Source organism: Triticum urartu, chromosome 4, assembly GCF_003073215.2.
Source record: "Triticum urartu cultivar G1812 chromosome 4, Tu2.1, whole genome shotgun sequence".
In the NCBI taxonomy this organism is placed as follows: Eukaryota; Viridiplantae; Streptophyta; class Magnoliopsida; order Poales; family Poaceae; genus Triticum; species Triticum urartu.
In genome coordinates this window covers 94937624-94961433 of record NC_053025.1, presented here as the reverse complement: position 1 = coordinate 94961433, position 23810 = coordinate 94937624, and positions in this window count along the sequence as shown.

The following is a 23810-nucleotide window of genomic DNA, read 5'->3' as shown; positions in this document are numbered from 1 at the left end:
CCTTCATCGTAAGGGGCCGAACTAGTATAAAACCTCTCGTGTCCTTTGTCCCCATTAACCCCTTTAAGCTTCCTAGTTGCGATGGCCCTACGACTAAGTCCTTTCCCTAGGACATCTGCCGTGACACTTCCAGGACAGTTGGCACCCACCATGGGGCCCGCGCACAGTGGATTTGAGTTCTTAAAGGGCAACTTCGAAGGGCTCAAGGGATACGCTGTGGGCCGGATGACCAAGAGTCGTTGCGGCAAGCTCTACATAGACGAAAAAGGCTGGGGCCCCGAGGCCAGCTCAATTGAGTATGGGTACCGGGTCCCCTTTGGCAGAATTCACGTCTTCATTGGCCGGATCAGCGAGTCGGGACCTGAGCCAGATATCCACACCAACCTCATCGAGATGGCTCAGCGCGCGAGGACCACCCGTGTTCAATCTGTCGTGAAGCATGCTTTCGTGGGCTGCATCCACGGCGGTGAATTCTCTAAAGGATCGGTGGAGGCGCTAAGACGACCATTTGTTCTGACGCTACATCATCAACATGTGAGACGGACTCGTTTTATCAGCTGCAGGATGGCATGCTCGGGGGTTGTTCCGATGGCAACAGTATTCCAGACCCCCTTGAGCCGCCGAATTGGGCCGAAGTCTTCATGGCAGGGACACAGCCCGGACAGAACTCCACAGCAGCGGCAGCAACAGCCACCGGGTCGGCTGCCGCCGGGTCAGGAGACCCCGCGCGCCCCCCGGCTCAGATTCTGATAGACCTCATGGATAAATGTCAGGACCGGATTTTTGGGATATAAATTTCCCAGAAAATGGCCCTTGTGCTCACCAGCCCCAGGATTACTGTTAGCTGATGAGGCACCAACTTGATACAGAAACTCCAAGCAAAGTACATCATATGTAGTAAAAGACCATTCTGGCCTATGAGTACAGCAAAAAGGTTTCTAGTGGTTGATGGCGGAAGCGGTTTGCGGATCATCAGCGTCTATGGGACTCCATTTCCCACAGGAACAGCTGACCAGGATAACTCCTATCTTCGCGAGGCTTCTATCACCATTGCGCAGGTTCCGGGGCTGTCATCACAACGCTCCTCTCCACGCAAGAAATCTGGCCAAGACAATAGCCAGGGACAAGCCAGTGAGTACTTTGAATGTACTCGCAAACATTAAGAACACAGGTATAATATAGCCACTGATAATCATGTTTTGAAATATTATATGATCATTTCGTTAATTATGAAATAAGGTTCATGATGCACGCAAGCAGATCATTCAAATAAAACATGAGTAAACCATCAAGGAGTAGAAATGGAAAGCACCGATCGGGTGTCTGAAGCGACGCCTCGAAAGGATAATAATATGAAGCATGCCTCAGTCGGGTGTCTGAGCGACACCACATAAAGGGCTTATATATAAAAGGAATAACAAGCATGCCATAGTCGGGCATCTGTGCGACACCACATAAAGGGCTTATAAGTAAATGAAATAACAAGCATGCCACAATCGGGCGTCTGAGCGACACCACATAAAGGGCTTATAAGTAAATGAAATAACAAGCATGCCACAATCGGGCGTCTGAGCGACACCACATAAAGGGCTTATATATAAAAATAATCACAGTGAATATCCAGGAGGTAGAACCATCCCATGGATACTCATTGATTCAAATAATACACATGATTAGTCCACAATAATAATAATCATAATCATCATATGTCACAGATCATAATTAATGTTCTGGTTTAGTAGTTTTTCCTCCAAAGACCGACACTAAGACCGACACTTGACCCATCCCGGACTGTAGTCCTTAACCATGGACACGGCTATTCGAATAGGTATAATATCTCTGCAGAGGGTGTACTCTTTACCCACTAGCAACGGATTCCTTTAGTCCATCGGGACTAATTCCGTCTACGGTCTTTCATTCGAAAACACACCTGATTGCACACACCAGCTTAACTTACCGGTGTCTGGAATCACCCACGACACCTGTCAAGCAAAACTCTAAGTGGGGAGGCTACAACCTCGGTTAGCATGGGATCAAACTTATATCGCGCGCTCTAAGGGGTGCCCCCTCTCGGTCCCAACCGGAAACACCCATGCCCCCGGACCAGGTGGCATGCCTACCAGATGCAGCCGATATCTTCCACCATGGCCTCTCTGTACAGTGTGTTCTAGGACAGGGGTTGACAACTTACTGAACCGTACCCTACCTACGGCAGGGACAAGTGGCAACACGAAACAAGTATGGGGGGTTACTGGAACAAGCTCGATCTATGGCCGACTCAGGAGGTTTAAGCATTCCTGCATGGTTAGCTCAAGAATTATATTTCACATCCATCAGACAGAACCACCACTCATCATACCTCCCCATGCCCCACCGGTCATAATCGTCTCGACGAGGGACAAGCTCGTGTCTACCTAAGACAGAGGCTTTCCCGGATCCTTCCAGGTAGGCCTGAGAGGCATATGAGGGGGATTTCTATCACAAACATATCAAATGCCAACAGCATGAAATCATCAATATGCATTATGATTATGATCGTATCATCGCATAGAATAACGAAATCTCCGAGACAAGATGGGGTTGCAACTGTATCAACAACGCAAGACAATATTAAGCCAGGGTTCAGAATGCTTGCCTTCAAGTTGTGGAGAGGCAGGGTGCATTCCAAAACTTTTGAAAGTTTTCTTCTCCCTCTCCATAATCCTATTTTAATTAAATTTGAATTAACACATACTTTAAAAACAGTACAAAAAAGTTGTTTGGAAAATTTTGAAATAAATATGAAAATAAACTAGACATTATTTGGGAAACAACAGAAAAAGAATCAAGTCATTTGGATTTATATTTAAAAATATATAGCCAGTCAAAGTTTCAATCAAACTCTGGTTTTTAAATAAAACAGAAAAAAGAAAACGTTTCGATGAGAATACGCTTTCGGAGCAGGGGAGACGTACTTTAGGATTTTGCGCTTACACTTAAAACCAGGCGGGCCGGCTCGGGTCACCGACAGTGGGTCCAGGGGCCCATTGGTCAGGTTTAACCAGTCGTTCCCCGCCTCCTTCTTCCTCTGTCCGAGCCGATGCGGGGCTCCGGCGATCAACGCCGGCGAACGGCGGCTTCCCATGGGCTCCAGAGGGTAGGGATAGATCCGCCAGACCGGGGCGGTCCCCCCGGTGGTTGTTGGGTCAGCGGGGGTGGAGGGAGTCGCCGGCGGCGAGCTCCGCGGTGGAGGAAGCTTCGGGTGGAATTGGGGTTCTGGGCCGCTGTGGTTCCCCGTCACAGCTGAGGGCTTGGGTGGCTCCGTAAGATCGAGGGGAAGAGGACGGTGGCTCTGGAGGGGCGGGGGAGGCTTTGGTTGCGACTGAATGGACCGGAGGGCGGCGGCGGCTGTACTGGCCGAAGATGGGGGAGACGGCCTCCCGCCATCGATTGCGGGCTAGGGGAGCTCCAGAGGGTTGGCTTGAGGTTGCCTGAGGGCCTAGGGAAGCTCGGGGGTCCTTTTATAGTGCAACGAGGTCGGTTCCACGACGTTGGATAAGAACGCCGGCGAACCGCCGTTCTGTTGCTGTAGGGGGGACGTGGCAGCAATGAGCGCTTGCAAACGAGCTTGAGGATGAGTTCGGACTGCTCCAGAGGGCAGCTGGCGCACGTGTGTGGCTCGGGCGGCGCCGTCCATGGCAGAGGTTGCTGTGGCCGCCCGCTTGCTGCCATGGCCGACCTGACGGCGGCGCTGTAGGGCGCCAGGAGAGGGCCAGGGCGGCTCTGCCACGAGGGAGGGGTCGGGCGTACTGGCTGTGCGAGGGGGTGGACAGAACGAGCGCGGGTGCAAAACATGCGTTCTGGGCGCGCCTAGCGCACACACGTCAGGTGTTCGGCAAAATGCCAAGTCATGCTAGAGGATTAGGATGAGTCTGAGGATTAGCAAGCCTGGGTTAGGGTTAGCTAGGAGCTTATTGGACATGTTGGTTGGGTCAGGGGGTCAAGTCCACAATGCAAACTAAAGATCATGCCAAAACTATGCATGCACTCAAGGTGTCTGACAGAATGCCATGTGCATCTAGGCAACTCTTGGGGTGGCCAAAAGCTCCAGACTAGTGTCTGTTTAGATGATACAGAGGGTGGTAAGGTTAGTTTGTCAAAAGCAAGAACTTGTTAGTGCAAGATCTTGAGAAAACCAATTCTGGACAGAAAGAAAAGGGCATAGTTTCATGGACTAAAATTACTCCAATGGGTCTACTATACTGGACTTAAGGGTTTAGTAGGGTGTTATTTAAGTAGGAAAAAGCTCATGGCTGCTAGAGCAAGAATGATTAGGGTTGCAGTACAAATCATCAAGTTGGACTAGAATGAAACTGAGGTTGATTCACTCAAATTTTTCAAAGAACATCACTGGTTTTTTGCATAAAGTTGAATAATATATTCCTATTAACATCCCATTATTTTGGTGGAAGTTTTAAAGAAATATTTAAATAGGTTGTAGTGCAAAATTTCCCACTGGACCAGATTTGAAAACTTTGTGTAGAGCTCAAATTTTCCAATGAATAGAAGATATTTTTGCATAAAAGTGATTTAAAAACATCACATGACATCTCCAAATTTTGGTTGGAATTTTAGATAAATTTATCAAATGGTTGTAGTTCAAAAAGAGCTCCAAAACTAATGAAAAATCACTTTAAGGAATAAAGCTTAGAGAGAAATAGTTATGCAAATAAATCCACTGATAATAGGAATGTTTTTCTTGAAAGGGCAAACAAGTCCAATAATATATTTGGAAAGTTTTCACTTGGGGTAAAAACTCCATAATAATAAGAAAAAGAATGGCTCTGAAATCGAAAGAAAATCCAGAAAATAAAAGTTTAAATTTCCTGGAAAATTTTAATTAATAAAATAAGGTTGAAAATTTTGGGGTGTCACAACACTACCCCCCTTAAGAAAAATCCCATCCTCGAGATTTGCTAAGGGTCGTTTTTTAAAACATAGCTCATGTCAGCTGAAACCGAACAATTTACTCATAGCACGAACTTGGGTACAACGCATAAGCTGCAACACGTAAATGAACATAGCCATGACGTTTATAATGAAAACGGTAAAAGTACAGGGTCCCGAGAAGACGTCTCTGGTACTGGGGCACACTCTTCTTCTATCGGGGGAAGCGGATTGAATAGCCGATGGACGCGTCTCTCCTGGCCGGGTCTCAGCGGTCTGCCGATGGCGATATGAGGATTTAAATCAGCGAGGCTCTGAAGGTAACCCATTATCCGCTGGGTCAGACGGTCTTGCGCGATGACGTACTGGGCAAGGTTGGCCAGTACTGGGTCTCTCTCAATTCGTCCACCGGGAAAAGATGCTACTTCCTCAGGTGCTGCACGGCTCGAAAAGTAATAATGCCCTCGTTCGCTGGCATAGGGTACCATGAATCGAAGGCGAACAAACGCTTCGTGTGTGGCCGCTTCTATGGACATCTGCGGAGTCGGCATAGATTTCCCCACGAAGGAGACTTCCGTTGGGTCTTGGTTTGAGTTTACGGGAGGGTTGTGCACTACTGCCCAATATTTCAAGGTGGATGAGGTGATTCTTGATTTGAGCAGCTCGTACTGGGGTAGCAGGGTAGAACCCATGGTACTTCGGGTAAAGTCCCACAATATTTTAACAAAGCTACCTGGGGTTGCCTCGGGGGTCCTCAGATAAATGCTAGGGCTCGCATGGCAAGAAATGGTTGTGAGGGTTGTGCCCAAGGTGAGGGGTACTTGATAAGGTCACAAGGTGGCCTTTTATATAGCCTCCAGGCTGGGTTATTTACCGCGGTGAAGGGCAATTAGTTTGTCGGTTCTGTTCTATGGGATCGGGGTCAAAGCCACAGATACACACATCTCGCAAAAGCGGCACATTACTGTGGGTGCCTTCGGGGTTGGTTTTTGGTAGCTACGCCCGGAATTAAAAATGCAATCATACATCAACATACTTATGCACAGCTACTATTTAAAATAAGGGCGCACATGTAGACAACATTCCAATATGGCGATACATGATCACACAATTACAGGGCATGGGGTATACTAAGAGTTGGTGCTACTCTAGTGACTTAGTCTACCTCGTTTATGTCCAAGCGGGCTTGCTTTGTGGACGCCGAGGCTTCTCCACGGTTTTCATCGTCGGGGTTAGCTGGAGGGGGTTGAGGGGCTGCAGGGTCGGGGTAGCGATGATGACCATCTCGAGGATTGTTGGCCACAATCCCGTTGGAGCGTGTTCCCAAAAGGCGACGAAGCACTTCTGGAGACATCATAGTACCTTGGTCGCTGACTGGGGCTGTCCTCAAGGTCTCGATCGGTTGTCCGAACAGCACGACTGGGTTGTCGGTGTCGGGCTCATCTTCTCTTCTTGCCGGGGCTCGGCGGATCAGTTCTCCACGAGCTGCGATCAGATCAAGGGTGATTTGATCGAACAGTTCCTCTAGTGCACTTACGTAGCGCACCGGATGCTATAATGCAAGATCCGTCTTGTGATCTCCGTTGGAAACTTGGGGTGGCCTACCATACCCGTCACGGCTGGGGTAGTAGTAGAAGGAGCGACAGTTAACTCTGGGCGACAAGTGCCGGAGTTGAACGATAGCCTCTCGAGCAGCTAGTTGGATGGCCTGTGGCTCAAAGGAAGTTGTCCTTCTGGTGAACCTGTAGGGGCGTTCTGGCGATAGACCCCTACCATAGACGTGTAAAGTGGCCCAGAATTGACGGCTCTCACCGCTCATGGACCCTTGGTAAACAACATATTCTGGGGGCTCTTCTAACGCGAAGCCACGGCGGGTGAGGTTTGCTAGCACGGTCACGAAGCCTCCAAGGTTGGTTGCTGTGGTCTCACTGTGAACAATGGGTCCTGGCATTTTAGCTTGGTTTGAGCAGACGCTGAGCTATGCTGGGTTGAGGTTTGCGTGTCCCTTTTTATAGAAAAATGGGACGGAGTCTTCTTCGCATGCTTGCGAATGAGACAATTTAGGTGTCGGTCACTGGCGCATGATCGACAGGCTAGGTTGATAGGTTGGGCACTGTCGGTGTCAAAACCGGTGGATCTCGGGTAGGGGGTCCCAAACTGTGCGTCTAGGCCGGATGGTAATAGGAGGCAAGGGACACGAAGTTTTACCCACGTTTGGGCCCTCTTCATGGAGGTAAAACCCTACGTCCTGCTTGATTAATATTGATGATATGGGTAGTACAAGAGTAGATCTACCACGAGATCGGAGAGGCTAAACCCTAGAAGCTAGCCTATGGTATGATTGTTGTTCTGTATGTTGTCCTATGGACTAAAACACTCCAGTTTATATAGACACCGGAGAGGGTTAGGGTTACACAAAGTCGGTTACAATGGTAGGAGATCTTCATATCCGTATCGCCAAGCTTTCCTTCCACGCCAAGGAAAGTCCCTCCCGGACACGGGACGAAGTCTTCAATCTTGTATCTTCATGGTCCAGGAGTCCGGCTGAAGGTATAGTCCGGCCATCCGGACACCCCCTAATCCAGGACTCCCTCAGTATCCCTCGAACCAGGCTTTAATGACGATGAGTCCGGCGCGCAGATTGTCTTCGGCATTGCAAGGCGGGTTCCTCCTCCAAGTACTTCATAGAAGATTTTGAACACAAAGATAGTGTCCGGCTCTGCAAAATAAGTTTCCACATATCGCCATAGAGAGAATAATATTTACACAAATCTAATCTGCTGACGTATTCCATAGTGTGACGCACCACGGCCAAGCCTTTATTCGAATCGTTTTATTATCCCACCTCAGAGCGTCATGCGAGGCGGTTTCCTTGGCACGCCTTGTTAAAGCAGAGATGTGTCCCCTTATTCCGGGATTCTCATCAATACAGGCATGGGCAACCCAACCGCTTCTAGGACTCCTAGACTATAGGCAAGTCCAAACGGCCACGGAGAGGATGCTTGATATTCACCCTCTTTAAAAAGGGACAAGGCTTTTATTTTTTTTCCTCCCATGTTCAATCGAATCCTTCCCCCACCTCAAGCTCAAACACCCAAAGTTCAGGTCAGGTGCTCCGAACCTTCAATCATGTCCGGATCTAGCCTTCAAGGCTGATGGGTGCCTTCCTCCGTCACGGAAGAAGACATCAAAAAGTTGAGGGAGGCCAGATATCTGATCGCCCAGGTTTTGCATCGGCTGCCTGCCCGCGGGCAGGCCGTCCCCTCCCCCGAACCCAATGAGAACGTCGTGTTCGTCTCCCACTTCCTCCGAGGTCTAGGCCTTGCTCTGGATCCTTTCGTCAGGGGTTTGATGTTTTATTACGGGCTAGATTTCCATGATCTAGCTCCGGACTCCTTTCTTCATATCATGACATTTATTGTCGTGTGTGAGGCCTTCCTCCGGGTTACCCCTCACTTTGGACTGTGGCTCAAGACCTTTGAAGTAAAGCCGAAGATGATCGAGGGGCAACATGCAGCGTGTGGAGGTGCCTCAATATGCAAGATGACGGGAGCTCCATGGCCCAAAGGTTCCATTCCAGAGGTGCCTGAATTGTGGCAACAGGAGTGGTTCTACATCACAGCTCCTAGAAGTACCAAGTGGGCGGCCGCCCCTGTTTTCCGCTCGGGCCCTCCACCACAACTGATGTCATGGATCAGCAGAGGTCTGAGCTGGGGTCCAGCCAAGGACATGCCTATACTGCAAAGCCACATTCGAGATCTCTTCAATGGAGATTTTAGTTTGCTTGCGGTAATACAAGTTATGCTAGTTCGTCAAGTCCAGCCTTGCAAACGCCGGCCCCTTCGCTTGTGGGAGTTCAATCCCGAGGGACCGCGTGTCATTCAAAATTTCCTCGGCCTGACGCACGAGGAGATGTACAAGTCATTCTTCGGACCTCAGATAGAGTGTCCGGAAATCACTGAGGACGTGGGCCTGAGCAGTAACCGCGCCGCCGAACAGGTAAGGAATCTCCCGGCCGAACATACTATCTCTCATTTGTTACGAAGTTATTTCTGAGAGTTTGCTTTTTGACCAGGACTGGCTAACAAAGGCGAAGTTGATTCGGTGTTCGGCCCCCCTCCCTGAGGGTTTGGACAATTCAGTATTGGAAAAGATGCTCCAGGTCGCACCTTGCCCGGAGCCCTTGAAGGAAGATACTGGGGAGGATAATACAGGAGGACGCGGGCCCCCAACACTGCCCATTCTAATCGAGGGAGCGAGCGTCTCCATGAAGGAAGATTACCGGAGGAGTAAAAGGACTGCGCCCAGGGATTCGGAAGCTGAAGCTTCCAAACGGGAGAAGAAGTTTCCCACAGAGGGTCCTACCTTGGGCGGTGCTTTTGCCGCACAAAGTCCGCGGGGGGATCAATTCTCCCGCGAGTCGTAAGTGACCCGAAATACTTCAATAGTACAGGTATGCCATCTTTTTCTTCTGAGAAAATAACCACCGCATATATCTTTGCAGTTCGGGCCTTAGCCCCTCTCAAATGAGCTCGTCTTCAGGGGATCTTCTTCCAGAGATGATGGAGAGCGAAACGCCTCCTCCGGACTCCTCCGCTCCGGAAGCGGGCGACCTCGAAGTGTCATCGCGGAGGGCCTCTCCGAGTCCGGCGAGGCCAGAAGATAATCCCATTGACCCCCGAAGCTCCCAGTGTCCGGCTCCTGAAGAGAGCAGACAAAAGAGTCCGGCACCGTCTGGTGTGCGATCGGATGTTCTGAGGGAGTTGGTGGGGCGAGCGGCCATCTTAGATGAACACCATGTGCTGATGAATACGGTGATAGAGAGAATCTCGTCCGCCAAAAGCGGATTGCGTGAAGCTTTTATGAGTCTACTAACAGGCTTTGAGGTACGTAAAATAATGTATGATAGTCCTGCACATGCTAGGTGTGCCTTGTGTAGATAGTAGCCCCTGAGACTCTGGTTGTCGTTGGAAATGACGACGAACAGAGGATTATATTCCCAGGTAATAACCATACTGCCTCTATGTGCAGGTGATGGAAGCTTCGGTGGCTAGCCGGACTATTGAGTTTGCCCATTTAAAACGGTCGTTGGATGCGGTAGATGCTGACATCGAGCTTGTTAACAAAAGGCTTGACGAGGCACAGGGTAAGTGTCATTATCTGGTAAACGCCACATAGTAAGAGCAGCATGATACCAGTCTCTTTAATATGTTGTGACTATAGATGGAGCTGCCACTATTGAAGCCTTGCGGGCGGAACTTGCCCGAGCGAAGGAACAAGCGAGGTTTGGTAATACGGCTGCTTTGAAGGCGGCCGAAGAGTTGAAAGCCGAGAAGGCCGCGCATGGCGAGAGCCGAGATAAGATGGCCAAGATGGCCATAGAATTAAAAGCCGCCGCCGACCGTTGCCGGGTTCTTGAAAAGGAAAACCTAGCGAAGGCATCGGACCTTGAGAAGGCTGCTGCGACGAGAAAAGACATCCGCTCTGCTATGAGGGCGAAGAAGGAGGAGCTGCGGGAAGCCGGGGATATTGTAGTTGGGAAATCCTTTATGTTGCGGAGGAAGTTCAGAGATCCGTGGTATGCCCCTCTAGATCGGCTGTGGAGTTCGGAGAATGTGTATATGGATTTGGCGGCGAGCGCTGCCGATGCGGCCAAGTACTTCCAGGGTCAGACGGACCGTGAAGTAGACCAGCTATTTTGGAGACAATTTCCATTCTCCCGAGCGTCCGCTTTCATTGACTGACCAATTAGCCGAATGGGCCGAACTGAATAGGTTGTCCGGATTCGCCATGAGGTCTGTTGTGGATCAGCTATGGCCAGAAAGGCCAAAGCCGAACAGCTATTTCCGCTTGGTGCAGCAGTTCCTTGACGTGGTGCCGCGCATTAATGCGATGAAGAGGTCGGCGTGCATAGAGGGCTCACGGATGGCCTTTTCCCGTGTTAAAGCATACTGGGCGGAGATGGATGCTACCACTGTTGCAGCGCGGGATTCGGCCATAGGCCGAATGGCTGCTGAGCACTACTTTGAAGAAGTTCTTGAGGGTGCTCGTTTGATAGAGACCCGGTGCTCAAAAAATATTATGTTTGACTGATATGTAATCTCATTGTAAGCGAAATGCTTTTATAAAATTTTATAAGGCTATTTTTATACTTTTTCCTGAAAGTAATATGATGCCTCCTGGGCGGCCGTTTATCTATACATGTGTATAACCTGAAAGATTGCAGCCGTCGGCTTCGACCCCCACGCATATAATGCGGAGGTGCTCGCAAAAAACACGCGTTCACACTTAACCCAACGTCTTGGTCCTATTAAGGAGGTGATAGCAGAGCGAGCGAGGCAACCGGACTATAATGCTTTAACACTTTCACTTAGCCATAGGAGTTTGACAGTGGGGCTACTAGATAGCCCCTGGTGGCTCCGCACTCTCCTGATCCCGGGGTGCGTACATGCCTGGACGGAAAACGGCCCTTTGTTAAGGAGGAGGAATTCTAACATTCTAACAGGTCATCGAGTGGTTGACCAGTCTCACGCTATATCATGACAGTCAGTTTTCGGCTTTCTCTACTGAGGTGCTCGTCCGGATGAACCAAGGCACAATCGCAGTAGTTTTCCTGGTGCTACCTTAGTCGGAAAAGCGTAACGTAAGGCACCAAAACACAGGAGTCGGGCAAACCCAACATTTGACCAAAGACAATGATTCGGAGCTGATACATATAGGGCCAAACTCGCGACGCCGAACACTCCCTAAGGTATTCGGTCTTTGTGGTATAAACTGAGGCTAAATAATGGCCTTTGTAAGAAGCCCCTTGTGTCCAGGTACGTGCATTGTTCTGGCGTGGCCACATGCCAAGACGTCAGCATCCTTCTCAATGGTGGATATGTATCAACAAGAGACAGTAAAAAAAGGTTTACGCAGGGTCTTAATCTAAAAAGAATCATTGGAGCAGGTCCCTACTGCCCGTCTGCGCCTATGTCTCCGTTGTGCCGTATCCTGGACGGGTGTAGCACGATGATCGTCTGTAAAAGAGAAGAATTTAGGTGAAAAACTTGTCGTGCAAAAAGGTAGTTTTTAAAGAAACCATGTATAATTCAAGATGAGAAAAAATTGCCACTTGTCTGCGCGCGTTGAGCCCCTTGTATTGACAAATAGGGGTGTGACCATTTGTTCGGTATAAATAGCGGCGCCGGACTTGATTAGTTGTGTCTGAGGTCTTGACGACCTATTGGATGCCTTCACTGGTCCGGGTGCCTTTAGTGTGCGGCTGCCAAGGCAGCCGCACACTCTTCGGCGCGCAGAGATCGCTTGATATTTCCGTTCACTAAAATGATGCCACGTGGACCGGGCATCTTGAGTGTGAGGGAGGCGCAGTGTGGTATTGCATTAAAGCGAGCAAAAGCTTCGCGTCCGAGCAGTGCTTGATAGCCACTTTGGAACGGAGCGATGTGGAAGGTTAAATGCTCGCGACGGAAGTTATCGGGGGAGCCGAATATAACTTGTAGTAGGAGGGAGCCCGTACAACGAGCCCCTGGGCCTGGCGTTACTCCTTTAAAGGTAGTATTGCTATGGCGAATTTTTGTTGGGTCTAACCCCATCCCGCGGATTGTATCCTGATATATTAGGTTTAGATTGCTGCCACCGTCCATCAAGACTCGTGTGAAGTGATATCCGCCAATTACTGGGTCTAATACCAGGGCAGCCCATCCTGCGTGTCGGATACATGCTAATTAATCGCGATGGTCGAAAGTGATCGGTTGAGACGACCAGTGGCAGGACTTCGCGATGACAGGCACTTGGGTATATTTTCCTGGGAGTGTCGCGTTGTTTTTTCCCTTGATCACGTGTAACACGTTTACTGTTTTGACTTCTGGTGGAAATTTCTTTTGTTCCCCAGTGTCTTGCTTGGGAGGCTCGTCCTCGTCTTCACTTGGTGTATCCTCCCCCTTATGTACGGCGTTGAGCTTCCCGGACTGCTTGAAGAGCCAACATTCTCTGTGGGTATGATTAGCAGGTTTACCAGGGGTACTATGGATCTGACATACTTGGTCCAGAATTTTGTTGAGGCTGGACAGTTCATCCCTAGTGCCTTTAGAGGGCGGCTTTTGCTGACCTGGCCGAGAGCTTTTGAATCCGGCGTTTACTGTCGTGCCCTTCGTGCTGTCTTCTTTATTCCGGCGTTTGTTATTGCTGTTGCACCATGATTTCCCATTTCCATCTCTAACTTCAGATGTACTGGGGTCGTTGGTGCTGCATCTGGCTAGCTAGCTGTCCTCACCCGTGCAAAAGCGGGTCATGAGGCTTGTTAATGCGGCCATCGTTCTCGGCTTATTTTGGCCGAGGTGTCTGGCGAGCCATTCGTCACGGACGCTATGCTTAAAAGCTGCCAAGGCTTCGGTGTCCGAACAGTCGACAATCTGGTTCTTTTTAGTAAGAAACCTATTCCAAAGCTTTCGGGCTGACTCTCCGGGCTGTTGAGTTATATGACTCAAATCGTCTGCATCCGGAGGTCAGACATAAGTCCCTTGAAAATTTGCCCGAAAGGCGTTTTCAAGCTCTTCCCAACTTCCAATGGAGCTTTCGGGGAGGCCTTTAAGCTAGTGACGAGCTGGCCCTTTGAGCTTGAGGGGTAAGTACTTGATGGCGTGGAGATCATCTCCTTGAGCCATATGGATATGAAGGATGTAGTCCTCAATCTAGACCCTAGGGTCTGTTGTTCCGTCGTATGTCTCTATGTTTACGGGTTTGAATCCCTCTGGAAATTCATGGTCCAACAGCTCATCGGTGAAACATAGGGGGTGTGTGGCACCCCTATAGCTGGGTGTACCGCGTTGTTCGGATGTTTGTTGTGTTGCATTGTATGACGGGGCGCGCTTGCGTGCTCCATAGATGGATCTTGTTGCGCCGTCCTTTGGGTGCGAGCCCTCACAAGGGTCGCGTGTTGTATTGTGAGTGGCGTTGTATGCCGCTCTGTGTTGGTAGAGGGGCCGTCTATCCAGCCAGGTGGCTGCTTTGATATTTGGTTGTGGGGGGTCTGAGGCCTCCTCATCGAATTCAGGTAGCAGCTTCCGCTTTGGGTAGCTCTTGGAGGGGCGATTGTCGCCGTACCTCGCTGATGTGTTGAGTATTTTACTCCATCTGATTTGGAGTGTGTCTTGCGCAGCCTTGAGCCTTTGCTTCTACTTTTTAAGACTCCTCGCGGTGGCACCAAGCCTTTTACGGGCATTCTGCTACTCCGGGTGCCTGTCCGGCGTTATGTCGTCCGGACCATTATCCTTGATAGAATTTGTTTGTTCGGTTTGATTATCCGGATTGCCGTTGTCCGGCAGCGGTTCGCCCTGCTCCAGCGCTGGGTCTGTATGATCATTATTTCTGTTGAGGCGGGACTTGGGGCGGTGCTTGCGTCTCCGGTTTGACTGCTTCTCGAGGGAACAAGCCTTCGGTGCGTCCTTCTGCTCCTCGTCGTCATCTTTTGGTGCATCCACCATGTATACGTCATATGACGAGGTGGCTTTCCAGGGCCCAATAGGCGCTGGTTCTTCATCGTCTCCTGCATCGGCGTCCATAACGTCGATGTCTTCGGAGTCAAAGTCAAGCATGTCGGTTAAATCGTCGACAATGGCTACAAAGTGGGTGGTGGGTGGGCTTTGAATTTCTTCATCGTCCGTATCCCAACCTTGCTGACCGTAGTCCGGCTAGGGCTCTCCTGATAAAGAGAGAGACTTTAGTGTCTTCAGAATATCGCCGAAAGGCGAGTGCTGAAAGATGTCTGTGGTAGTAAACTCCGTGATCGGCACCAAATCGGATTCGATCGGCAGGGGCGCGGAGGGTTCGGAATCTGGAGAGGAGTACGGCTCCTTGGAGTCACGAGTCTCGCGGAGTGCGGGGCTGGTGTTTGGCTCAGTTGGCTCCAAATTAAGGGTCGAAGCCGATGCGGGTGAGGCCTCCAGGGCACTGTTCGGCAACAGAGCTAGATCATGCTCGTCGTGACAGTGCGGCGCGCTAGGCAGTGGCTCGAATCCGTCGAAGATCAAGTCCCCGCGGATGTCAGTCGTGTAGTTTAAACTTCCAAATCTGACCTGACGGCCAGGGGCATAGCTTTCGATCTACTCCAGATGGCCAAGTGAATTGGCCCGCAGTGCGAAGCCGCCGAAGACGAAGATCTGTCCGGGGAGGAAGGTCTCACCCTGGACTGCATCGCTATTGATGATCGTAGGAGCCATAAAGCCTAACGGCGACGACAAAAAGGAACTCTCAATGAAAGCACCAATGTCGGTGTCAAAACCGGTGGATCTCGGGTAGGGGGTCCCGAACTGTGCGTCTAGGCCGGATGGTAACAGGAGGCAAGGGACACGAAGTTTTACCCAGGTTCGGGCCCTCTTGATGGAGGTAAAACCATATGTCCTGCTTGATTAATATTGATGATATGGGTAGTACAAGAGTAGATCTACCACGAGATAGGAGAGGCTAAACCCTAGAAGCTAGCCTATGGTATGATTGTTGTTCTTTATGTTGTCCTATGGACTAAAACCCTCCGGTTTATATAGACACCGGAGAGGGTTAGGGTTACACAAAGTCGGTTACAATGGTAGGAGATCTTCATATCCGTATCGCCAAGCTTGCCTTCCACGCCAAGGAAAGTCCCTCACGGACACAAGACGAAGTCTTCAATCTTGTATCTTCATGGTCCAAGAGTCCGGCTGAAGGTATAGTACGGCCATCCGGACACCCCTAATCCAGGACTCCCTCAGGCACCGACTGCCAAAAGGTGTCGGGTCACTGTGTGGCTATCTTACACGAGGAGCTTGGCCGGGGTTTGGTTAAAGTCTGGTGGGTTGGTTTACCTAGGTTTTTCGACCTGGCTAAGGTAGGATTAGCCAATGGTCAGCCTGGCTCTGATACCAAGTTTGTCAGGACCGGATTTTCGGGATATAAATTTCCCAGAAAATGGCCCTTGTCCTCACCAGCCCCAGGATTACTGTTAGCTAATGAGGCACCAACTTGATACAGAAACTCCAAGCAAAGTACATCATATGTAGTACAAGACCATTCTGGCCTATGAGTACAGCAAAAAGGTTTCTAGTGGTTGATGGCGGAAGCGGTTTGCGGATCATCAGCGTCTATGGGACTCCATTTCCCACAGGAACAGCTGACCAGGATAACTCCTATCTTCGCGAGGCTGCTATCACCATTGCGTATGTTCCGGGGCTGTCATCACAACGCTCCTCTCCACGCAAGAAATCTGGCCAAGACAATAGCCAGGGACAAGCCAGTGAGTACTTTGAATGTACTCGCAAACATTAAGAACACAGGTATAATATAGCCACTGATAATCATGTTTTGAAATATTCTATGATCACTTCATCAATTATGAAATAAGGTTCATGATGCACGCAAGCAGATCATTCAAATAAAACATGATTAAACCATCAGGGAGTACAAATGGAAAGCACCGATCGGGTGTCTGAAGCGACGCCTCGAAAGGATAATAATATGAAGCATGCCTCAGTCGGGCGTCTGAGCGACACAGCATAAAGGGCTTATATATAAAAGGAATAACAAGCATGCCATAGTCGGGCGTCTGTGCGACACCACATAAAGGGCTTATAAGTAAATGAAATAACAACCATGCCACAGTCGGGCGTCTGAGCGACACCACATAAAGGGCTTATAAATAAATGAAATAACAAGCATGCCACAGTCGGGCGTCTGAGAGACACCACATAAAGGGCTTATATATAAAAATAATCACAGTGAATATCCAGGAGGTAGAACAATAAGCATAATCAGCATATGTCACAGATCATAATTAATGTTCTGGTTTAGTAGTTTTTCCTCCGAAGACCGACACTAAGACCGACACTTGACCCATCCCAGACTGTAGTCCTTAACCATGGACACGGCTATTCGAATAGGTATAATATCTCTGCAGAGGGTGTACTCTTTACCCACTAGCAACGGATTCCTTTAGTCCATGGGGACTAGTTCCGTCTACGGTCTTTCATTCGAAAACACACCTGACCGCACACACCAGCTTAACTTACCGGTGTCTGGAATCACCCACGACACCTGTCAAGCGAAACTCTAAGTGGGGAGGCTACAACCTCGGTTAGCATGGGATCAAACTTATATCGCGCGCTCTAAGGGGTGCCCCCTCTCGGTCCCAACCGGAAACACCCATGCCCCCGGACCAGGTGGCATGCCTACCGGATGCAGCCGGTATCTTCCACCATGGCCTCTCTGTACAGTGTGTTCTAGGACAGGGGTTGACAACTTACTGAACCGTACCCTACCTACGGCAGGGACAAGTGGCAGCACGAAACAAGTATGGGGGGTTACTGGAACAAGACTCGGTCTACGGCCGACTCAGGAGGTTTAAGCATTCCTGCATGGTTAGCTCAAGAATTATATTTCACATCCATCAGACAGAACCACCACTCATCATACCTCCCCATGCCCCACCGGTCATAATCGTCTCGACGAGGGACAAGCTCGTGTCTACCCAAGACAGAGGCTTTCCCGGATCCTTCCCGGTAGGCATGAGAGGCATATGAGGGGGATTTCTATCACAAACATATCAAATGCCAACAGCATGAAATCATCAATATGCACTATGATTATGATCGTATCATCGCATAGAATAACGAAATTTCCGAGACAAGATGGTGTTGCAACCATATCAACAATGCAAGACAATATTATGCCAGGGTTCAGAATTCTTGCCTTCAAGTTGTGGAGAGGCAGGGTGCATTCCAAAACTTTTGAAAGTTTTCTTCTCCCTCTCCATAATCCTATTTTAATTAAATTTGAATTAACACATACTTTAAAAACAGTACAAAAAAGTTGTTTGGAAAAATTTGAAATAAATATGAAAATAAACTAGACAATATTTGGGAAACAACAGAAAAAGAATCAAGTCATTTGGATTTATATTTAAAAAGATATAGCCAGTCAAAGTTTCAGTCAAACTCTGATTTTAAAATAAAACAAAAAAAAGAAAACGTTTCGATGAGAATACGCTTTCGAAGCAGGGGAGACGTACTTTAGGATTTTGCGCTTCCACTTAAAACCACGCGGGTCGGCTCGGGTCACTGACAGTGGGTCCTGGGGGCCCACTGGTCAGGTTTGACCAGTCGTTCCCTGCCTCCTTCTTCCTCTGTCCAAGCAGATGCGAGGCTCCGGCGATCAATGCCGGCGAACGGCGGCTTCCCGCGGGCTCCGGAGGGTAGGGATGGATCCGCCAGACCGGGGCGGTCCTCCCGGTGGTTGTTGGGTCGGCGGGGGTGGAGGGAGTCGCCGGCGGCGAGCTCTGCGGCGGAGGAAGCTTCGGGTGGAATTGGGGTTCTGGGCTGCGGTGGTTCCCCGTCATAGCTGAGGGCTTAGGCGGCTCCGTAAGATCGAGGGGAAGAGGACGGTGGCTCTGGAGGGGCTGGGGAGACTCTGGTTCCGACTGAACGGACCGGAGGGCAGCGGTGGCTGTACTGGCCGGAGATGGGTGAGACGGCCTCCCGCCGTCGATTGCGGGCTAGGGGAGCTCCAGAGGGTTGGCTTGAGGTTCCCTGAGGGCCTAGGCAAGCTCGGGGGTCCTTTTATAGTGCAACGAGGTCGGTTCCGCGGCATTGGATAAGAACGCCGGCGAACCGCCGTTTTGTTGCTACAGGGGGGACGTGGCGGCGACGAGCGCTTGCAAACGAGCTTGAGGATGAGCTCGGACTGCTCCAGAGGGCAGCTGGCGGATGTGTGTGGCTCGGGCGGCGTCGTCCATGGTAGAGGTTGCTGTGGCCGCCCGCTTGCTGCCATGGCCAACCTGAAAGCGGCGCTGTAGGGTGCCAGGAGGGGGCCAGGGCGGCTCTGCGGCGAGGGAGGGGTCGGACGTGTTGGCTGTGCGAGGGGGTGGCCAGAACGAGCGCGGGGAGGCGGTAGTGGGGATGCGGCGACTCGGTGCGCACGCGTGCAAAACGTGCGTTCTGGGCGCGCCCAGCGCACGCACGTCAGGTGTTTGGCAAAATGCCAAGTCATGCTAGAGGATTAGGATGAGTCTGAGGATTAGCAGGCCTGGGTTAGGGTTAGCTAGGAGCTTATTGGACATGTTGGTTGGGTCAGGGGTTCAAGTCCACAATGCAGACTAAAGATCATGCCAAAACTGTGCATGCACTCAAGGTGTTTGACAGAATGCCATGTGCATCTAGGCAACTCTTGGGGTGCCAAAAGCTCCAGACCAGTGTCTCTTTAGATGATACAGAGGGTGGTAAGGTTAGTTTGTCAAAAGCAAGAACTTGTTAGTGCAAGTTCTTGAGAAAACCAATTCTAGACTGAAAGAAAATGGCATAGTTTCATGGACTAAAATTACTCCAATGGGTCTACTCTCCTGGACTTAAGGGTTTAGTAGGGTGTTATTTAAGTAGGAAAAAGCTCATGGCTGCTAGAGCAAGAATGATTAGGGTTGTAGTACAAATCATCAAGCTGGACCAGAATGAAACTGAGGTTGATTCACTCAAATTTTTCACAGAACATCACTGGTTTTTTGCATAAAGTTGAATAATATACTCCTATTAACATCCCATAATTTTGGTGGAAGTTTTCAAAAAATATTTAAATAGGCTGTAGTGCAAAATTTCCCACTGGACCAGATTGGAAAACTTGGTGTAGAGCTCAAAATTTCCAATGAATAAAAGATATTTTTGCATAAAAGTGATTTAAAAACATCACATGACATCTCCAAATTTTGGTTGGAATTTTAGATAAATTTATCAAATGGTTGTAGTTCAAAAAGAGCTCCAAAACTAATGAAAAATCACTTTAAGGAATAAAGCTCAGAGAGAAATAGTTATGCAAATAAATCCACTGATAATAGGAATGTTTTTCTTGAAAGGGCAAACAAGTCCAATAATATATTTGGAAAGTTTTCACTTGGGGTAAAAACTCCATAATAATAAGGAAAAGAATGGCTCTGAAATCAAAAGAAAATCCATAAAATAAAAGTTTAAATTTCCTGGCAAAATTTTAATTAATAAAACAAGGTTGACATTTTTGGGGTGCCACAATAAACTGACGACCCTGTTGACTGCCGTGGTAGAACCGGCGAATCAAGCTTAGCATGATATGGAGGTGGCATGTGTACGTGAGGATATGGTACAAGCCAAGGAAAACTTAGCCGCAGAGGAGGTTAGGATGGCCACGAGCGAGCAGCGTTGGACGCGCGTGCTCAGCAGCTTCAGGCAGAGACTTTCCGGCTCTCGGTGGACTTGAACGCGTCGAACAAGGTCATGAGGAGAAGGCACCAGAAAACTCAGTCACGTCTACCTCTGACACTCGATCCTAGGAACTTCTTTCATACACCCGGGGCCGGGGCAAGTAACCCGCCGGAGGCAAATCGGATCACAACACCCGGAGCACCATCTCAGCCGCGCAGCATGGAACCACCTCGCATACACACCGCTCCACCTCTTTACGTGCCAACACCGCTGGGTCACTTCTCCAATCCCCTAGAAAACCTCATTGCAGCTTCAGCCCGTATGGCGGCTCTCCCAATGGAAGGTGACTCTCCGGCAGCAATCGAAACACGCAGGGTGAGAGAACTTCTCCAAACAGCTCTGGCACAGCAGGATGCATACTCCTACAGTCAAGACAGGATCCATTCAACCCCTCACCCAAGCCGGAGCCCAAGCTACAGTAAGCATATGGAGTCAGCTGACATGTCAAGCAATGCTCAACGCCGCAACCGGCCGCACAGGTATGAGCCGGTGCAGGCTGGAGCCATTAACTTGGCGGATCAGGAGAGGATCCGGCAAGAGGCGGAGAGAGCGGTTCAACTAGTAGCAGAGCAGGCGGCTCATCAGACCTTTCCGGCTTACCCAGCAACCTCAGTTGAGGCAAGGGTGACCACAAGAACCGGAGGTGTCCCTTTCCTGGTGCCAGCCATATGTAACGAGCATTTGCCAAAGGACTTCAAGGGGCCCCGTAAGGTGCCTAATTACACGGCCGACTTGCAGCCTGGGGCATGGATTGAGAGTTATGACATGGCTATGGAGTTGTTGGAAGTCAGCGACGTGGCAATGGACAAGTATTTCACCATGATGTTGGATGGAACAGCTTGTACTTGGTTGAAGGGGTTGCCACCTAATTCCATCAGCTCATGGGCGGAGTTGAAGGCCCGGTTCATCCAGAACTTCAAAGACACGTGTAAGAAGCCTATGTCGATTGTGGACCTGACTAATTGTAAGCAAGAGGACGGTGAGTCTACAACCCATTGGGTGCGCCGGGTCAAGGAGATAATACATTCGTCTGATAAGATGGATGCCGACTCAGCAGTCTTGATGTTGGAGAAAAATTGCCGTTTTGAACCTCTGAAGCAGAAGTTGGGGCGGTTCAAGCGTGACTGCAATGACATGGGCCAGTTGATGGCGGCTCTCGTCAAATACGCTGATTCTGATAGTACCAAAGACCCGGTGTCTGACGAAGAAAAGATAGCGAAGGGAAAGAAGAACGACAACGGCAAGGGTCACCAGCATAACCCGGCAAATCAAGGAGGTAATAAACGTAAGGCTGATGAGTTTGTCGCTAACACAAATGCACAGGGCGGAAATCAACGGCGCAAGGGCAGGCAACCCCCTCGGTCGGGCGGGTCAGGTCCCACCCTTGAGCAACTATTGAATGAGCCTTGTCCAAGACATGGCACCCGGGAGAAGCCAGCCACCCACCTGAGGAAAGATTGTACAATCATGAAGGCATTTAAAAATTCAAATGTGTTTGATGGAGGTCATGGCCCGAGCGCCAGTTTAGGTGGAGGCGATTTTCATGGCCCGGGCGCCGGTTTAGGTGGAGGAGGATTTCACGGTCAGGACCATCCTAGTAACCAAGGAGGATATAGTTCACCACCCAGCCAAGGTAATAAGCAGCAATCCGGATATTAGAGCAACCCAAAACAGCTGAACAGTGGGCAATACCATGTGTTCACCACTAGTTTATGTAAGAGGGACCAGAAGCTTCATAAGAGGGCCGTCAATGCCATTGAACCGGCGATCCCTTGTTACTTACGATGGTCAGAGCAGCCTATTGTGTGGAGCAGAGAGGATCACCCGCCCCGTGTTGATAATCTGGGTCACTTGGCCTTGGTAGTGGCGCCTTAGGTTGGTGGATATAAATTCACTAAGGTACTCATGGATGGAGGTAGCAGCATCAACATCCTCTATAATGAGACGTTCCGTTGGATGGGATTGACTGATAAGAGTCTTAAACAATCCAACACTGTTTTTCATGGTGTGGTACCTGGCAAGTCGGCATACCCAGTTGGTAAGATTGAACTGGAAGTAGCCTTTGGAGATGAGTATGATTCCAGAGCAGAAAAATTAACCTTTGAGGTGGTTAAGATCAAAAGCCCATATCATGCTCTGTTTGGACGTCCGGCTTATGCCAAGTTCATGGTCCGGCTGTGTTATGTGAGCCCATATCAAGATGTCGGGTTATAAGGGCACCATTACAGTGCATGGGAGCCGGAAAATAGTTTTGGAGTGTGAAGAAGGTGATGCTGCAATAGAGGAGTTAAAGTTTTACAAGGATCACGTTGACCCGGCAGACATGACGTTATTAAAGAAGCCAACGATAGAGCATGAGCCGGTGTTAAATTCAAATCAGCTGATGACACCAAGATGGTTGACTTTGTGCCGGGCGACTGATCCAAGCAGTTCATCATCAGTGCAAACTTGGATCCCAAATAGGAAAGCACGCTCATCGAGTTCATCCGTGAGAACCGGGACATCTTTGCGTGGAAACCTTCTGACATGCCGGGTATCCCGAGGGAACTCGCTGAGCACACTCTCAATATTGATCCAAAGTTCAAACATGTTAGACAGTTTCTCCGACGATTCAATGAAGAAAGGCGCAAGGCCATTGGAGAAGAGGTGGCCCGGCTCTTAGCGGTCGGGTTCATTATAGAAGTCTTTCACCTAGAGTGGTTAGCCAATCCGGTGCTTGTACTCAAAAAGAACGGCACCTGGCGTATGTGTGTGGATTACACCGAGTTAAACAAGGCTTGTCCGGCTGACCCCTTTGCCCTCCCCCGTATTGATCAGATCATCGATGCTACGGCGGGTTGCGCACGTTTGAGTTTCTTGGATGCTTATTCAGGTTATCATCAGATCAAGATGGCAGTCAAAGATCAGGAGAAGACAACTTTTATCACTCCTTTTGGAGCCTTCTGCTATGTGTCTATGCCTTTTGGTCTTAAGAGTGCCCAGGTGACTTACCAATGATGTGTGCAGAATCGTCTTCATGATCAGATTGGGCGTAATGTTCATGCTTATGTGGATGATATAGTAGTAAAATCCAGGAAAGAGGAAACCTTGGTCACAGATCTGAAAGAGACCTTCGATCTCTGGGTCTACAAAATGATGCTTAACCCGGCTAAGTGTGTTTTTGGAGTCCCAGCCAGCAAGCTCTTGGGTTTTTTGGTGTCCAACCGAGGTATTGAAGCTAACCCGGAGAAAATCAAGGCAATTACATCCCTGGCCAAACCAACATGCATCAATGACGTTCAACGGCTGGCAGGTCATGTTGGTGCCTTGAGACGGTTCATAAGCCGGTTACGGGAGAAAGCAATGCCTTTGTATCAGATGATGAAGAAAACAGATGATTTTGTTTGGAGTGATGCTGCAAACTCTGCTTTTGAAGATCTGAAGAAACAGCTTGCTGAGCCGCCGGTCCTTGCGGCTCCAGTTGAGAAAGAGCTGCTGTTATTATATGTGGCTGCCAACTAACGAGCTGTTAGTGTGGCGATTGTGGTGGAGCGCAAGGAGGTTGGCAAGGAACACCCAGTTCAACGGTCGGTTTACTATGTCAGTGAGGTGTTAATTGAATCCAAACAGCGATATCCTCATTGGCAGAAGCTC